An 18,435-nucleotide genomic window follows, 5' to 3' on the forward strand; every position below is an offset into this window, starting at 1 on the left:
AAAATTAAATATATCACAGCTTATGATGAAGCAATTTTAAGATAATGTTTCTGAGCGTGTGTATCTTGTGCTGTCTTTACCGTAGAAAATGCTTAGAATATGTAAAATCTTTTAGATGTATATAATGACATATATATATATATATGTATATACATACACACACACATATACATACATATATATACACACACACATATATGTTATATATTAAATGTAATGACATATTTATATATAAAATATACCTATATTATATACATATATGTATATACAGTTGACCCTGAAACAGCATGGGTTTGAACTACTCAGGTCCACTCAAACGCGGATTTTTTTCTTTCCTGTGAAAAGCTTCATTGTTTTCATTTGGTTTTAGGTTTGAGTGAGGGTTTCAGCCTCATTAAAAAACTGCCTCATGGCTGGAAGGAGAGGCTCAGGCATAAGCCCTGGCAACAGGGGGATGCCAGAGGATCCCCTTATGGGCCGTTGGTCTCCACAGGCTCCTGGTTAAGCTTGAGGGTGAGCCTTTAGAAGAGACACTTGCCCAGCTCAGTCTGGGGGCCAGGCAGCCTATGGTTAGTCAGGTGGTTAGTTCTGGATGACTTTCACCTCCTCATCCAGGAAGTGGCTCTACAGGAAGTCACCCAGATGGGGGTTTGCGCAAGCGGAGCCCAGGGCATGCAGATCCAAAAGGCCGGCTTCAGGCTCTTCTTCAGGACTATGGCGGCTTCCGTGGCAAACAATTTTACCTCACTCATCTTGGGATGGCTTCTACATATCTTGGAAGAGGGCGTGGCCCCCATGCTGGTTTTGCATCTTTTGGAGAGGCTGAGTGCCCTGGTGCTTCTCCTCTGCCAAGTCACACAAGTGTCCCACACTATCCAGAGCCACAACATCCTGGTGGGAATAGAAGCCTGGGGACAGATAGGTGTAGGAGGCCCACAGATGCATGACCAGGAAGTTTGGCAGCTTCCACCTCAGTGGAATAATTCTGAGGAATCTGGGGGCTTAATGTTGATGCACAATAGGGAGCTAAGCTCAAAAAATGGTGTTGACTAGTGCCTGATGCAGGGCATGGCTGAGAAGACAGATCGATCCCAAGGTTTCCACTGGAAAGGAAATTGGAGAGTGATGGAAGGCTGGAAAAAGAGGCATCCCTGAGTCTGTTTTGTCCAAACACTGTTGAAGAGACCCACAGGACTTCTGGGTGCACTGTCTATACAAGGATTTTTATAGTTCAGTATTATCAATGTATTTTCTCTTCCTTATGATTTTCTTAATAACATTTTCTTTTCTCTAGCTTACTTTTTTATATGAACATAGTATATAATACGTACAACATACAAAATATGTGTTAACTGACTGTTTATGTTACAGGTAAGGCTTTTGATCAACAGTAGGCTATCAATAGTTAAATCTTTGGGCAGTCAAAAATTATACATAGATTTTTGACTTTGCAAGAGTTGGCATCTCTAACCCCAACCTAGTTCAAGGGTCAGTGCCACATATATGGCTATATTAAAGATAAGCTCTAATTATAAAGAAAACTTATCTTGAAGAGATTTCCATGGCATTGATAGTGAAGAAAACATAGTATTGAAGTTCCCCATGTTGCAAAGAAACAAGCTTTCATAGTCAGTTGAAACCAACTAAAATATAAGTGTTCAGAGAGGGCAAAGGATGATTCTGGAATTTGTTGGAAGCTTACAGAATGGAGATGTTTGATAAAAAGGTTTTAGAAGGAAGCAGAATTTGAGCTAGTATTTAAAACAGATGGAATATGATAAGGATATTAGAAAGCTCTTACTTACAGAGAGAGAGAGAGTTTGAAAATGGTGCTTGGGAAATGTTATTAACAAAATAATACTAGACAGGTTGTCTGTGTTAGCCTCTTCTTAATGCCTAGAAGCTTTAATTTATTAAAAATTCCTGGAAATTAGATCTTGACTTATGTCACTGGAGTAGCTAACTTTTTTGTCAATCAGACAAAGCAAACTATATCAGGCAGAAGAATAAGTACCACTTAAGAAGAGGAGGAAAAAAAAGACATACGTTTCAGTTAGATTTTATTGGCAAAGCATACAAACATACTAAGCCTGAGACTGTGAGCTATTTAGGATGACAACTGCCAATTTATTATATACCTACTTTCCTTTTTTATACTGTCATTTTGTAATAATTTATGTGTAGGGCAACAGACTATGAAAATAAGCTATGTGAGGTTTGTAAATGCAAGCATTGCACAAGAAATTAAATTCACTCTTGATAAATAGGAGTTTTCTGGTGATAATATATTTTAAGACATAAAATTGTCAACTTTTCTTGTGTATTAAAATTATCTATTTTGGTTTCTATTTCTAAGTTCCTTTTGAATCACATTTTGTTTCAAACTTTCCTTCATATATCACACTTATGCTCTGTACTTTCTGTTAAACTTTGTAGCTTTGCATTTTGAAAAGTGCAGATGATTCTTAAAATTAAAACGTGTCTGCATTTTTTAAATAAGTAAAAACACTTTTCAACTAAAATTACAAAGTAATTGTATACTCAAAAGAAAAAGGAAATACCTTTTGGATTAATCAATTACACGCAATATATAAAGGTATTACATATGTTACATATATTTTCATAGTTTGGATTATTGGCCACTAAATATATATGTAATAAATAACACACAGGCAGAAATACATCTTATTGCAACATTCTATTAGAAAGCTTACATGAATTTTAGTAGTTTGGAAACTAAAATCTTGACTTCAGTACCAGGGATCGATTCATGCTTTTCAAATAAAAGGCATCCAGGGATCCTTTACTTGGGATTTTATGAATAAAACAAAAGGAGTTGTAGAGAATGGATAATCCTAAAGTCTGCATTGAGAAGCATTGCATTTTACTTTATGAGTAATTTAAATAGAATTCACATTCAGCAAACTATAGGTACTCTACACTAGTGTGCTGATATTTATGTCCAGTATATCCCTTTTCCACCTATCCCATCCTTCCCAAGGATTAAATTATTTTAAAAAGACAGTAGCTGGATATGGTCACACAATTATTTTTCCTGGTCTAGATTACATATTTCTTTAAAAATATATATCTTAAAGCTCAGAGTAATCTGCGGATCCTATTCAGCATGTCCCATGTTTTTCCTCACTTGCTTGCAAAAACTACCTTATCACTTTTTGCAGAAAGTCTCAAACTTTATCTTTTTTTTTTTAAGGAGTCTTTGTTTTCCTCCAGTGAATCTGTACATCATCAGCTGGCCCCTTCCCTTATCTGTCTAGGAAAGACTGTGCAGTGCTCTGTCTCTCTCTCACCCCAGGAGCCTCTATTCTTTATTTGAACATATGCCCTCATGAGAAAGGATGTAAGACAAGTATGAAAATAAGAAAGTATTTACAGGAAACTAAGCTGAGGTACAGAGTAGGCACTTGTTATGGTTTTAATGTTTCTTTCCTCCCAAAATTCATATGTTGAAATCCGAATGCCCTATGTGATGATATGAGGAATAGAGCCTGTAGAAGGTGGTTAGATCGTGAGGGTGGAATACTCATGAGATGAATGCCCTTATGAAAGAGGCCCTAGAGGGCTCCTTTGTCCCCACTTCCATGAAAGGATAGACCAGGGAAACATCTTCCAGCCCAACTGGACTGGCACCCTGATCACTGATTTCCAGCCTGTAGAGCTGGGAGAAATAACTTTCTCTGTTTTTTTATAATCTACTTCCCGTAGTATTTTGTTATAGCAACCTCAGCAGATTGAGATGTTACATGAAAGAAAAATTTTTGTGAGAAAATTCTTGACAGTGTGCTGAGACTAGATCTTGACTGATAAGAATCTAATCATTGTATCTACTGAAATGAAGAAAAATGAAAAGATTTTGAATGAGAGTTATGTTCTGAAAACTTCAAGAAGGTTAACACTGTAACGATGTGTAGGTTGCATTAAAAGATGAGGAGAGGAGAATTTTGCAGGAACACAGATTACACGTAATGGGTATCTGACCAAGATTAGTGTGTATGTGTTCTCAACTCTGCCTATACTTTTGAATCACTGGGACCTGGTATATAAAAATATACTAAAGCCTGGGTCTTCTCAGACCAACTGAATGAGAATTTCTAGCAGTGTGGTCTGGACTCTTCCTGGAATTTTTTAAAACTTTCAGGTAAGTGGCTCCTGGGTGGCTCAGTCGGTTAAGCGTCTGACTTTGGCTCAGGTCATGATCTCACAGTTCATGAGTTTGAGCCCCACGCTGGTCTCTGTGCTGACAGTGCAGAGCCTGCTTTGGGTCCTCAGTTTCCCTCTCGCTAGCCCTCCCCCTGCTCATGTTCTCTTTCTCTCAAAGATAAATAAACATTAAAAAATTAAAAAAAAAATAAACCGTTCAGGTAATTCTAATCTGCAGCCAAGTTTGAATACCACTAGGTCAGCATTGACTCTAAAGAAAGAAGAAAATGCTACCAGGCTAATTTGTTAAATCAAAATCCTGGTGATCAATGAAGTGATATATTTTACATCCAGACTGCCCTTACTCCCTAAATGGAAGAAATATAAATAAATATACCTTTTCCCTTTCCCCCATGGTAGAGTAGCCCATGAGTTTGGGAAAAGACAGGAAGTTTATAATATTTCACCAGAAAGCCTCTATTTTCTCTCATAAGTAGGATATTTGGTAATCTAAGGGAGGGATGTAGTGGAAATCATTTGATTATTCAAATGAAGTTAATATAGTTATTGTGGATAATGGAACAAAAAGAATTAGAGACATGTGGAAAGATTTTGGGGACTTTCAGAGACAGACTGAAGTTAATGAATATACTATGAAAGTCACCTGAGTACAGAAGGAGAGAGTATGGAAATGGAATTCTTCCAGCGTTGAACTTTTGTTTTTGCTTTTGTCATTGTTGTTTGGTTGGTTTTGGTATTTTTTATTTATTTCTTTTTTTTTATTTTTAGTTTGTTTGACAAGGAGAATAGGGATAGGGAGGAGCTGAACAAGGGTATTGGCAAGAAAATAACTGAAGTAAAGAAACTTAAAGTCAAAGCCGTAAAAGTGAAAATCAAAGTAGAGTTATGGATAAGCATATATTGAAGGTTAAAGGGAGACTTAACTGTGGTTAAATATGTGTTTTGGGAATGACTGAATGAGAAAAATAGATGACTAAGAAGTTGTATCCATACAATTGGAAGTTAGAGTCTAAGACCAAGTAGAACAGTTCTAGCTGATACAAGGGCCCCTGTTGCCCAAGAATGTAAAAGTTTAGTGAAGTGAAGGTTAAATTCAATAGAGGGAATGTGTTCAAGAATTCAGAGGTTAGCTGCCTGGTAGGTCTTCTATATGAATTCTGATAATTGTCAGATGGACTGGACCAATAAAGAAGATGGAGGCAGGTTGTCAAAGTTCTTGATCAACATAAATAAGAGGGTGATCGAAGACTAAGACATCTGTATATATACTGCCTTAGTCATGACTCATTTAAGGATAAGTCATTCAAAGTCTTAGCCATTGCTACCAATTCCTAGAGGATGATATACCAAATACATTAATAATATAGGGATATTTGCAGCATAACTCTGAGTCCAGTTCACAAATTGTCTCTTGGAAAAAAGTCCCCTCCTCTGAATCGGTTATTACATGCATGGGCCATTGCCCAGTGAGTCCCAGAGCAGTGTAAGGAGTGTTGTGATCACAGGGTGAGCCATCTCAGACAATAAGCATCAGGATGGCACTGTTACCTTATTCTGGTGACCTTATCCAGAGTCTCAATTTGACAGCAAGTAGCTGTACATACATTTTTATTTTTACATTTGATTTCTTCTGATTTATTGCATTCACTTTTTGTCTGAAGGACCAACTGGTTTATATGTTCCTGTCATTTTGTATTTTTATTCTGCTCTGGCATTTTCCAAAGTTGTTTTCTCTTATGCTTATTTACCATTACCTAGATTCTCATCCCCTAAACATTTGTCTTTCTGTCTTTTCCTCTTCTTTTTCTTTTTCTTTGGCTTATACTTCAATATACAAGGCCTATATTTTACAAGGTAACAACACATTAGGTATAACGAAAATAATCTTTGTTTATTTTCTTTTCATTCTGACATAATATACTCAATATTCATAATGGGAAATTATCCTTAGAAATGTCTCCTTTGATTCCTGCTGATCCAATGAAAACAATATAAAATTTTCTGGTGATTAGGAGTATATGCCTGTGTGTAGAGGAATCTACGGTTTGGCTGTGCCTTATTACCTCTGAGTCACGCAGTAGGGACATGGGCTAGTGCTACCTTCAGCCCTCCCTCTATGCTGCCTCCTTCCTGTTTTTCTTCTTCCTTGGGTTTCCTCTCTTTATTGGTGAAAATCCAACCCCCACCAATATAAATAGCTCAATGGTACTTTATGGCACTCACTCCCTGAAGAACCAACTGGAACAAACTGAAAAGTTCAGTTATAAAATCAGGTATGTATAAGAATTTATAAATGCGAAGTATGGTTTTTCAAACTAGTATTAAATATAGATTTCGGCAAGCACATGAAAAATGTTGGATACCTACCCCATATCCAACAGAACAAAATTCTGATCAATAAATGATATTCCTGTCAATATGTAGACAAAGTTTTCATAATTTCATAACATTTCAGTATGGGAAAGACTTTTTAAGTTTGAAACCACAATGAGCAGCCACAATAGTATAATGGATTTTACTTCATGAAAATCAAATTTTCCGTATGGCAGAAAATACCATAAACAAAGAGGAAACAAAGTGGACAATATATTTTCAACTCATTATAGACAGAGTGCTAATTCATCAATACATTAATTTAAAGAGGTCCTAAAAATCAATAAAACATATATAAGTAAGCACAAGAAGTAAGCAACTTGCATTATGAGAAAAGTAATATTATGAGTTTAATATTCATATTAGAAGAAATATACAAATGAAAAGCATGACAATGCTAATTTTCATTAATTTGGTAAAAGAAAAAAGTTTGAGAACACATTATATTCATGAAGTTATGGGAAAATAGGCATTTGTTCATTTTTATTGGAATGGAATGTAAATTGATAAACTTGGAGTTATTCGTGAACGTTTTAAATTTGAAAAAAAAAAAATTCACCTAAAAGACGTTAAGAACATTTGAGTCAAATATACTTTGACCTGGAAATTTCCCTTCTAAGAACTTTTTCTTCAGTTTCAAATGCATATTTGTGAAATACAATTGTTTTATAATACCAAAATATAGGAAACAAAGTGTCCATTGGTAGGATGTACTTAAAAGTAAATTGTTATACATCATACATAAAACAATAATGGTTATAAAATTGAGATTTTGTGTGTGGATATAATAGAAGATATTGTTAGATGAAAAAAGTAATAATTAGAAAAAGTAAAGAATTAGAATTGTGTGTACATTTTCCACCACTGTATGTTTTTAAAAGCATGTGTCTATGTGTGTAGGATATTGTTCACAGAATAAAAACTCGTACAAAACTGGTCGTTGTGGCTTCTGTTGCAAAATAGACTTGAGTGACTTAGGGACATTGATGGGAGGGAGGATAAAGAAGTTAGTAGATGTTCCAAATGCTAAGGAATATTGAAAAATTGATACAGGATTCACTATCTACTTATTACTATATATGTCATAAAATCAATTTTTGTATTTTTTTTGCCTTTTTGAAACTGTGACCTTTGAAGATAAAGGGAAAAAAAACCCATACAGTCTATTACAGCTGTTAAGAATACTAAAATTTTAAGGGGATGCATTGAACCACCTTGGCTTAAAATAATGAATTAGATATTGAATACATATTAAATCTTTTCTAAAAATCATTATGTTGTCATACTTATACTACCTTGAAAAAATAAAGTTGGATGAGATTTTCAAAATAAAAATTGGCTATTATTACGCTTATCCTGTCTTTTGTCTCATAGGCAAAGGAGAAATGGGTTCACTATCCAGATCATTCAGTAACAACAGACGAACCAAAAACTGACTACACAACATGGGCTGTGAATAGGTTTGTGGAATTTATATGACCTAAATTTATTGGAAACCTGTCACAACTTTATATTTGCTTTTTTTTTTTTTTATCTAAACAGAGCTAGTTCTCTGAGTTCTAATACATTAAAAACACTATATTTTTACCTTTAAGGATGTTTTATAGATGTAAATACTTCCTTAGAAAGCACTGAATCTGATCATAAAGAAATCATACAGCAAATCTTAATGTCAAAAACTTAATGTTGCACACTGTCTTCATTCCCCCAAAGCCAATAAAAATGGTATGTTTAAAACCACCATTAAGTCTGTTTTACACATCAGTAAAATGGCATAGATAATGAAATGCAGTAAAACCATTACATGCTTCCATTAAGACAGGTTAAGTAGTGAGAAAACAAAGTTTGGTTTTGCTACCTGACAAGGTAAATAGGAGTTAAAGATCTAATCAATTGAATAGGTAAATTAAAACAAATATATATGATTTCAAACTTAAACTCAAGGTTCACTCTCTCCAGCTTCATATAATATTAGAGCAGTGTATCATTCTGGCAGAGCAAGTTATCACAGAGATGAAGGGAATTATCATGCTTCCTTTCTAACAAGTTTCATAGCCAGAAGGGTGAAAGCTGATAAAACTTCCTTTTACTTATTGCCCTGGAATTCATTAACATCTGGGCTGCATTAAATGGGATTATAATAATTAAAAAAAAAATTATAACATATTTGTTGGGGTATAATTGACATAACGTAACATTAACCTTTTAAAAGTTAATTTATTTATTTTGAGGGAGAGAGAATGCACACGTGCCAGCAGGAGAGAGGCAGAGAGAAGAAAGGGGGAGAGAGAATTCTAAGCAGGATCTGCGCTGTCAGCACAGATCTCATGAACCCTGAGATCATGACTGGGGCCAAAATCAAAAGTCAGATGCTTAACCAACTGGGCCTCCCAGGTGCCCAATATTTATATTTTAAAATGTGGAATTGAGTGGTTTTTAGCATATTCCTAGAGTTGTGTAAACATCACCCCAAATTTGAAAATATTTTCATCACCCCAAATAAAGACTACATACTCTTTCAGTCATTTCATGTTTTTCTTGCCCTCCCACCCCAAATATCCGTGGCAACCATGACTCTACTTTCTGCCTCTAGGCATTTGTCTATTCTGGTTAATTAATATAAATGGAATCATAACAGTGTGTCAACTTTTATGACTGGCATCATTCACTTAGCATAATATTTTGAGGTTCATCCGTATTGAACCTGCTGTCAGAGCATCATTCTTTTTTATTGCCAAGCAACTATTTCACTGTATGAATATACCACATTTTGTTTATCATTCATGGATCAATGGATGTTTAGATTGTTTCTACTTTTTGGTTACTATGAATAATGCTGATATTCATGTATTATGTTTTGTGAGGTATGTGTTTTCACTTTTGTATATCTACCTAACAGTTGACTTTCTGGGTCATATGGTAAGTGTATGTTTAACAGTTTGAAGAACTAACAGATTGTTTTCCAAAATGGTGGCACCATATTGCCACCATCAGCAATGTAGGATAGTTTCAATTTCTCCATATCATTTTCTCTTTTTTAAAATTTTTTAAACTTTATTCACTTTTTGAGAGACAGAGACAGAGCATGAGCAGGAAAGGGGCAGAGAGAGAGCGCTCCAGGCTCTGAGCTGTCATCACAGAGCTTGATGTGGTGCTTAAACCTAGGAAACGCGAGATCATGACCTGAGCCAAAGTCGGACGCTTAACCAACTGAGCCACCCAGGCGCCACTTTCCATATCCTTTTCAACTCTTGTCATTGTCTGACATTTTATTTTAGCAACCCTAGTAAATGCAGAGAGGTATTTCACTGTGATTTTCATTTGCATTTCTCTAATGACTGAAATGTTGGACATCTTTACATGTGTTTATTGGACATGTGTATATCTTCTTTGGAGAAATATATGTTAAAGTCTTTTGTCAATCTTTAATAGGGTTATTTTTCTTTAATTGCTGAGTTGTAAGACTTCTTTAGATATTCTTATATAGTCCCTTATCATTAGTAAGATTTTCAAATATTTTCTTCCATTCTGAATATTTTCTTTTCATGTTTTTGACACTATCCTTTGAACCCCCATAGATCTTACTTTGGGTGAAGTCCAACTCAAAATTTTTTCTTTTCTCCCTTGTACTTTGGTGTCATTCCTAAGAAACAAAGATTATATATGTTTACTACTGTCTTTTCTTCCAAGTTTTATAGTTTTATTTTTATTTTTGTTTTCGTTTTTTATTTTTGTTTTTGTTTTTTTTTTTTTGAGAGAGAGAGAGAGAAGCAGAGAGAGAGAGAGCTGGGGAGAGGGGCAGAGGAAGAGAGAGAGAGCATCTTAAGCATGTTCCACACCCAACATGGAACCTTAAGCAGGGCTCAGTCCCAGGACTCTGGAATCATGATCTCTGAGCCATTAAATGCTCAACTGACTGAGCCACCCAGAGCCCCTAGTTTTAGCATTTACATTTAACTCCGTGTTCCATTGTGAGCAAATTGTGGTGTTAAGTAGGGGTCTGGCTTTATTCCTTTGCATGTAGATATTCAGCGGTACCTGCACCATTTTTTGAGTGGCGTTCTTTCACTATTTAGTGTCTTGGCAACCTTGTCAAAAACAATTTACTGTAAGGGCCTATTTCTGGACTTTCAGTTCAATTCTACGAACCTATATAACTAACCTTATGTCAGTGCCATGCAGTCTTGATAATTGCAATATGTTTTGAAATAGGAAATTGTGATCTTCCAATTTCTTTTTGTTGTTGTTGTTTTTCAATATATTTTTGGCTACTCCAGATTCTTTGGATGTCCATATGAATTTTAGGATCAGCTTGTCAGTTTCTGAAAAGAAGTCAGCTGGAACTTTGATAAATGCTGTATTAAATCCATAGATCAGTCTAGGGAATTTTAACAATATTAAGTCTTCAAAACTGACTATTCATTTAGATCTTTAAGTATTTTCAACAATATTTTATAGTTTTTAGTGTGCAGACTTGCACTTCTATTTAATTTATTCCTGAATATTTTATCCTTCTTTATGCTGTATTAAATGGATTGTTTCCTGAATTTGGATTGTTCATTGCTAGTATATAGAAATACAATTGATTTTTGTATAATCATATTGTATCCTATAAGTTGCTGAGCTAGCTTTTTGCTCTAATAGTTTTTAGTGGATTGCTTAGGTTTTCCTAAGATGTCATCTATGAAAGAGATAGTTTTATTTCTTTCTGTCCAATATGTGTCTTTTATTTCTTTTTCTTAACTCATTTTTGTAGCCAGAACCATCAAGTTTAATGGTTTTATATATAGCCTGCTACATAATCATACTTAAAATACAATAGTTATTATACTGTTAACTATAATTATTAGACAAAAGTTCCCAGAATCATCTCTTACATATGGCTTTGGACAAAAATATTTTGCATTCTTGATTCTTAACAGAACACAGTGAAATACAATGTTAATATTAGTACATTTTTGCATAGAAAACTTATTTTAGTTTTCTATGGAAACATTCTTTTTATCATGTCTATAAAAAATATGAAAATCTTTTGAACAATCAAGTAATGCACAGGAATAACAAAAGAATTTGAAAGAAAAAACTTATAATGAAGCAGAAACGAGTGACTTGCATTTATGCAGAAATATTTATGTTTCAAGGGGTTATGGCAAAAGGAAATGTGTGAAGTGTAGGAACAAAACAATAGTTATAAATATCAACCAAGGCCTCATGGCTAGTTACATGAACAAAGACTATGATGGCTCTGTGCGTTTTATTTCTGAATGATCACATACTCCTCTCATAAATATATCTCGATTAATTTATTATTTCCTTTCTCCTCCTTCCCCTGATTAATGTACGCATTGTGATTGGTTCTTAACTTTACAATGTGGGCTTTAGGCAGTGGAATATTCTGGTAAGACCTTGACCCAATTTGAGGAGAAAGTCACATGTCCTCCTGCTGGATGCCACAACTGTTGCCCAGTGTTATGTAAGTGCCTGACATTAAGCTTTCTGATTATATTGTAATTGATGGACATTAAATTGTTGATTGCTAACACAACTATCTCAAAGACATCCATCTGGAATAAACATTGCCAGCTGTATGACACAGCTATTAGAAAAACAATTAGATAATGAACCAGGCCACCCCCACCCTTGAAGTTCCTCTTTTAGAAAGCCATAGGTAACCTGGATAACTGACTGATTTAGTGAATGTTTCTCCTTTACCATTAATTCCCACTCTAACGCATTAAATTTGCCAAAATACAGTGAATCTGTGAAACCTTGAGCACATCATCATTAGACCCTATGAAGGCAGAGCTCCAGGTCCATACTCTCTCTCTCTTTCTTTATCCATGTGGGACCTTGCTGTGTGGGACCTAGGACTTGTGAGTAATGAATCTTGTTCTGCAAATATCTCTGATGGTTTTGCTGAGGTATGTCCTGCAATCATAATAAAAACCACAAGAGCCCATTTAGCTACAACATTGGCCCTAATGTGTTAGGGTTCCGTTGCTAAGGAATGTGGGAGAAAAGAAACCTCAAGATAAGTGAAAGCAACCTATCTATGTGCGTTTGCGACATCCCTCATGACTCTGTGTGTCTGTACCTGACATCCATCACGACCTTGTAACATGAGACCACCCAGTCAGACTGTATGTCTATACGTTACCTATATATGGGAGACAAAGTAGGAAATGCATAAAAGGTTGCACCATGCAGGATTTGAGGCTCAGTTTTTCGGGGATTAATGACCCACCCAACTGAATCCGTGGTGGCACGAATAAGGTTGCCTCCCAGCATGAAAAGCCTCTGTGTCACGACTCTCTGTGCGAGAATCCTGCTACACTAATGGTGGTGGTGGGGATGTCTGTGCAGGTTGCTATGAGTAAATATGGGCCCAGGTGAGCGCCTCAGGTACAACTAGCCAAGAGTATCACTATCAGTAGTGTTTCGTATAACATAGCTAGAAGTGGATAATTCCTGGGTTCTTCAGAAGGTTCTGGTAGGAGTAATGGGGTCTGTTTGATTCTACTGACTTTTGCTCTCATGGTCACAATTTGACTACTTGAGCAATCTGCATCGGATTCTCTCACATCCATGTAAAAATTAAAGAATGTGGGCAAGGTTTTCTCTCTTTCCTCTTTTTTCCTTCCTCTCCTCTTCCTTCCTTTAATTTATCAGAGAAGAAAATAGTTTTCTTACTATTCCAGGAGACTTTCTGGCATGTCCCATTGTCCAGAACTGAATCACCTGGGTGCCTTTAGCTGCAAAGGAATTTGAGAAATAAAATATCAGACATGTTTAGCCTCTCTAAAGAGAGACAAAAAAGAAAAAAAAAATAGGGTAGGAAAACTGTGAGTAACTACCAAAAGGGTCTGACGTAGGTGGTTCTTGAAATAACGAATAGTGGATTCAAGTTTATCCTATTACTATAATAGGGAAAAGATAGGATAAAATAGGCAGAGGGGAAAGGTTAGGACCTGCGTTCCTTGGGTGGGGAAAAAAACACACATTTTGGAACAATTCTCTGAGCCGTTGACCACAGCAAACCCCTGATGGTGTAAGAATGTAAGAGATACCATCTACTCACCCTCAGGTTCCCCTCAGGAATTTGACAATCAGAATAGCTACTAAAAGAAGTAAACCATAAAACTTATGTTATACAAGGGACAATATGACCGATAGTCGACTCCTCCCACGATGGAATCGAGCCAATCGGGAATAGACAACCCAGCACCTAGAGTTATCAAGGAACAATGGATAAGGGAAGGGGGGGCAACCAGAACCTTATAAAACAAGGGCCCTTGCCTGTAGTCACAGGTTTTCACCTTCGAATGCTCCTCTCTGCTAAGACAGCTTTCATACTACTCTTCCTTTCTTATACTCTAATAATCTTTTGCCTGGTGCTTATTTTGTGTCCACCTTTTCGTTCTTCAAAGCAGTGAGGCAACAAACTCCAGGTATTGAGGTAAAAATCCTGCAACATTTCTTTGGGTGCTCGCCCGAGGATATCAACATTTTCTAACCATTAATAAAGAGCGGCCGATATCTCCTCTTTACTTTCTATCCTAAATAAAATTTTCAGACCAAACAATGGGCACCCATCAGCCAGTTGAGAGAGAATAGCCTGGCTGCCATTCTCAAGTCTTCATGACAGGCTCCTTGTGTTTCTTCTCATCTGATCCCCCAACATGGTTGGGAACTTGGTGTGATGGAACCCTAATTTCCTTTCAAGAAGAGTCCCTAGATGCATGGGACTCAGGGCACGCCAAACAGCAATTGAAGGGTCCTGACCAAGGCTACTCTCCGGTGGATGCCTGAAGGCTGTTAGCAGAACCTGATCCCTGACCTTCCATTTGAGTATTCATTAGAATTCTCCTCTTTCTGTCTCTTAATTTGTGTTTTAGCATCAATTTCAAAATGCTGGTTTACCGTACATTTGATGGATATACAGGAGAGAATATACAGGACCCCTTCTTGGTACTTACTGGTCTTGGAAAAGAAAGATGAAAAGATGTATGATTTTAACCAAAAGGGCAGGACAGCATGACCTTTTGAGTTGTTTTGCTCAGGCTGTGACTAAAATTGCCCCTGCTTTGATCCAAAGGCTGGGAAAATGATGGCAATGTCTTTGGCTGCCAGCCTCCAAATGCTCCACATTTGTGTTGTTTCCGTGAGGCGGAGGAAGGCTTTCCTGTGCCATATGAGGGATGGAGGACTGTGATATCTGAAGGGCTTTTAGCAGGATACATAGGACCCATTTTGCTACACTTAACCCAGTGTATATGACTTATACCAATCTAAAGACCTTAAAATGGACACATACATGGCTGGAATATATTTATGTGGGCATTGCTGAAAAAGGCAGGAGAGTAGACCTTGACTCTGGCCCTTTTTGCCCTCCTCAAGGTGGCCAATGACCAATATGTAAATTACTGTCAAGCCACAATAAAGCTAGTACATCCCTTGACAACCAGGGGGAATCTTGTTTGGTCACAGTAGATACCCCCAGAGTCCCACGGGCGGGAAGCAGAAAGGGTAGGGGAAATCAAGAAAGACAAGGTCAGCTCTTGGAGGTGGAATCAAGCCCGGGTAAGAGCGACTACTCCCAGCACCTCATAAGACTGACAGGGCTTTTGGCTTTTAGCTGCCAGTAGCATACCCAACCAAGAGGAGACTCTCCTGCCCAACAACTGGGATCAGGAGATGAGGTTTCTCCTGGCCAGCTATAGGAAATTAAGATGAGGGACACCTTTTCCTCTTTTTCCTATAGATGAGCAATTCTCCAACAAAGAGCAGTACTCCTTTGGGATGCATTCTAAAAAAGTTGGGATGATTTTGATCCACAAACCCTAAAGAAAAAGTGACTCATTTTCTTTTGCACTGAGGCTTGGCCCCAATACAAATTGGAGGAGAAAACCTGGTCGCCAGAGGGAAATATCAATTATGATACTACCCTACAGTTGGGCTTGTTTTGCAAACATGAGAGAAATGGGGAGAAGTCTCTCATGTTCAGTGTTTTGGGGACTTAAGAAAAAATCAAGATGCGTGTAAGCAATGTGAGGTCAATCCTGATTTAATGTCAGTCCTTTCTAAAGTCCAGCCATCAGGAAGGGAAACAATTAAGGGCCCCTTGCTTGTACCCAAAGTGGACCTAGAGAGGGAGTAAGGGAAGTCTCCCACCTCAACCTCTTCCTTCTCGGGTCCTCCGTCTATATATCCAGACTTAAAACATGCACTTCTGCTCCCTGCTGCCCACCTTATCCAGGCCCACCACATAATATACTTGTTTCCCTACAAGAAGCTGGAGTGCCAGGAGGAGGGATGCAAGGAGGCGCCACTATGATAAGATTACAAGTACCGTTTTCATTACGAGATTTAAGACAGAGAAAAGGAGATCTAGGTAAATTTTCTGATGATCTGGATTAGTATTTAGATGCTTTTTGGAATATTACATATGTTTCTGAATTGACCTGGAAAGATATAATGCTTTTGTTGACTCAGACTCTTAATGAGACAGAGAAGCATGGGGTTCTTCAGGGGCTAACAGATATAGGACAAGCAACTCATTAATTATCATGGGACTAGAGGTCCTGTAGGGAACTTCCAGTTCCCTCCTGGGCCCCAGGCAGTCCCACACCAAGATCCTAATTGGGACTATGATAATCCCATTGGGGAATGGTGTCACCACCATTTCCAAACCTGTATTTTGGAAGGATTAAAAAGAACTAAGGATAAGCCTTAAATTATGCTAAATTAGCCTGTATCTAATAGACACAGGATGAAACCTCAGTGGCTTTCCTAGAAAGGTTAAGGGGGGGGGGCTCCCATTAAACATATGGCTATCTCCCCTAATGCCCCTGAGGTCAAGACAATTCTAAAGGAAAAATTTGTCACTTGGCCCCAGATATTCAGAGGAATTAGCTGTTAGCCCAGAAGGGACCCTGGAGGAGCTCTTATAAGCTGCCAATTGGGTATATTACAACTGAGATCAAGAGGAAAATAAGAAACAGAGAAGGAGTCTTAAGAAAAAAAAATCTGAGGCCTTAGTTACAGCCTTACATACAATGTCAGACCAGACTTCCCAAGGTCTTGGCACCAAGTGCCATTTATGAGGCCATTCAGGACCCTGGAAAGGATAATAGCCTCAGAGGGGATGTCCAAAGTTGAAACCTGCTAAGCCATGCCTCTTGTGTGGAGATAATCACTGGAAATCTGAATGACCTCAGGGACCTCAATCAATGAGAGCTCAGACAACCAATGTCCCTGACAGGGAATGACCAGGCCTGAGGGTCTTTACAGTGGCTCCCCCAAACCAACTGCCTATTGGAAACCCAGAAGGAAAAGTGGTTGATTTCCTTTTTGACACTAGAGCCACCTTTTCTGTCTTCCTTTCCACTCCCAGCCAACTATCGAAATGCTGTGTAATGATTAGAGGCATCTCCAGAAAGCTTATGACTAAATTTTTCTCTCAGCCACTGGGAAACATATGGGAAGACTTGGTCTTTCACACTCCCTTTTCCTAATGCCGGAGAGCCCCACTCCCTTGTTAGAAAGGGACATTACAACTGAATTAGGGACTATAATGCTACTAGCTCCAGGACAGATTAACAAAATTTGTAGTAATCTGGATATGGAAGATCAATCATTCCTTGAGGTAGAATCGCCTCATGGAATTGTTCCTATGGAAACCGGATGGTCAAAGGAGAAATTGAGGACTGAGAACCAAAAACTAGTTCAGGTGCTTAATTATTCCAATAAACAGTATCACCGGATCCAAAAAAAATATGGAAGAGGGAGGAAGAACTGTGGTTAAGTTGATTAAAAAATATGATTAGACATGCCAGGGATGTTTTGGATGGCTACAATGTGACTTTCCTTCCAATGGTGTGGCTCCTTCCCTAGGAGGCATTGCATTTGGAATATTAACACTTGTAGGTCTGATACTCTTTTTATACGTCATTCATAGATGTCATCACATATGCAGAAAAATAAGACATCCAAGAAACATCCTAGCCCAGATGTTCCAAACACCCTCCCTTTATATCAGACCTCTGGACTGACCTCTGAACCTGCCCTGACTGCCATTCCCCTGTCACTGCCCCCCTTCAGCAGAAAGCACTTAAGATCAGGTCGGAATTACTAACGGCAGTTAGGAGTCATGTGTTTGGAGGGGAGGAATATGATAGGAAGAGATAGGTTTCAGTAGGTAGAGAGGGAGAGATTAGTACCTGAGGTTCCTATGTGGGGAAAAACACAAATTTTGGAACAATGCTGGGAGCATCTGACCACAGCAAACCCCTTTGGGGGTAAGGTTCCTCTTAAGAATGTAACAGACCCCACCGACTCCCCTTCAGCTTTCCCTCAGAAATTTGACAAAAGATCTGACTAAAAATACATAGGGCTACAATGTCTATCACATAAGTGCTCAACAAATGTCAGTTTCCAACTTTTAACAACATTTTTTGTAATATGTCTTTAAATGTTTTCCACCCAAAGTGGTTTTATCAGATCAAGCTCAGTTATTAAAAAAAAGAAGAAAAAACCATAACCAACAAAAACCTGAAATTCCTTTACTCGTTGTACTTTTGTATTGAATATGGAGAAACATTATGTTTACCTTTATTTTAATTAACATGTATAATCTTTCTCACTGTCCTGTCTCTTGTCTTTATGTAATATTTTTCATTCTATACCTTTCCCTTATACCAGAGAAATAATTTATGTCTACCTTTATATTTATTTAGATATCAATATAAGTTTAGATTTCATAATTTAATTTCCAGCAATAAATGATTAATCCAGCTTTTTACTTGTTTTAAATATCTTAAAACATTTGTTATTTTCCAAATATTAAACATAAATTTGGTAACAAATCTGTATTAATTTAAT

General features: G+C 37.2%; 1 pseudogene; it reads right to left on the bottom strand.

The window, feature by feature from the left end:
• Window positions 1-470: 470 nt before the first annotated feature.
• Window positions 471-18,435, bottom strand: part of LOC125922463 (ferritin light chain-like) — a 39,874-nt pseudogene continuing 21,909 nt past the window's right edge.

This window comes from Panthera uncia, chromosome B1, assembly GCF_023721935.1.
Source record: "Panthera uncia isolate 11264 chromosome B1, Puncia_PCG_1.0, whole genome shotgun sequence".
NCBI classification, from domain to species: Eukaryota; Metazoa; Chordata; class Mammalia; order Carnivora; family Felidae; genus Panthera; species Panthera uncia.